Consider the following 1,347-nt stretch of genomic DNA (forward strand, 5'->3'; position numbering starts at 1 on the left):
GTGATTTCATAGTCCACTAAGTGGTTAGGGAGATAAAGCTCCCCTTAAAACAAGTGACAGGCCTGTTCTGTCCTTTAGCCTCATCCTTGCTTGGTAGAAATATCCGTAAATTAGGAAGCTTGAAGATTTAGCTTATACTTTGAAAATGGGATGGAATCCTACAAAACGGGGAAAGTTAACACCATTAACTCTTAGTTTCTGCATTCCAATTGACCAGCTGCTGTCGGAGGCCAAAGGAAATCAATGACTACTGATAAGAGAAGCACATCAGGGACATTTATTAACAAGACAGGTACTGGATCCCAAAGCCAAAACCAGCTTATCACAGAGTCTGCAATTAGGAAGATAAGCTGTTATAGATGCACAGAAAAGGATGTCTGATTTCTGAGGGTTCTTCTCAGTTCTTTGTTAGTGCTTAGTTTTGTTCCTCACCTGCTTCCAAATATTGCTGGTGAAGAAAAATGACTTAGCATGGTTCTGCATAATTTGTTAGGGCCATATGTGACTTTAGAGACCTAAATCCTAGTCTAACCTTTTCGCTTTAGAGATGAGGGAACTGAGACCTAGAGATGTTAAGTGACTTACTTGAAGTCTCAGAGCAAAGTAGTCACAAAGGAAAATTAGAACCCAGGTTTCCTGAGTTCCAGCCCAGTCTTCTTTCTTATTTCCCACACTTCATGTATAGTAAAACCCTGACTAGGTGGGACAAAACTAACCAAAAGCTTTCATCAAATTTCCTGCCCAACCCCATTCTTCAACACTTGTGGGGCCTATCCTAAGTTCTGTATACATTCAATTGAATCTTTACACCTGAATTTCTTATATATAACATTAATTATCATGTGCTCACTTCAGCAGCACATATACTAAAATCAGAACCATACAGATAAGATTAACATGGCCCCTGCATGAGGATGACAACTCAAATTTGCGAAGTGTTCCATATGAAAAAAATTAATTAACATGAAAATAGAGGTTTATCATGAAGATCTTAAAGTGATCAAATCCTGAGTTATTAAAGAATGATGCAAGGATACTGTACTTAGTAAGTCAGGAAAATAAGCTCTTTCATCTTAGACTTATTTTCAAGAGGTGCATTTTGGTTAACTATAAGATAACCAGAAATACTATTAGCCAGAATACTTCATTATTTGAGTATTTTGGTTAAGGAAGGTTTTGTTTTACATAGCTAAAATGATTTACATGGCAAAATCAGTTATTTGGATTTACTGAGGCCTATCTACACTATTCTGTGAATAGCTGGAACCAACATACGTTGACCTCACTTTTCATGGACAATCTACGTGAGCCTTAAAAAATTAGAACAAGTGACAGCTAATTAGGGGA

General features: G+C 37.1%; 1 non-coding gene across 1 annotated transcript; it reads left to right on the plus strand.

Moving 5' to 3' along the window:
* Positions 1-842: 842 nt before the first annotated feature.
* Positions 843-950, plus strand: LOC118849277. The gene has a single exon (XR_005010327.1). It is a non-coding gene; the product is annotated as a U6 spliceosomal RNA (small nuclear RNA).
* Positions 951-1,347: the final 397 nt, after the last annotated feature.

The sequence above is a fragment of the Trichosurus vulpecula genome, chromosome 4 (assembly GCF_011100635.1).
Source record: "Trichosurus vulpecula isolate mTriVul1 chromosome 4, mTriVul1.pri, whole genome shotgun sequence".
NCBI classification, from domain to species: domain Eukaryota; kingdom Metazoa; phylum Chordata; class Mammalia; order Diprotodontia; family Phalangeridae; genus Trichosurus; species Trichosurus vulpecula.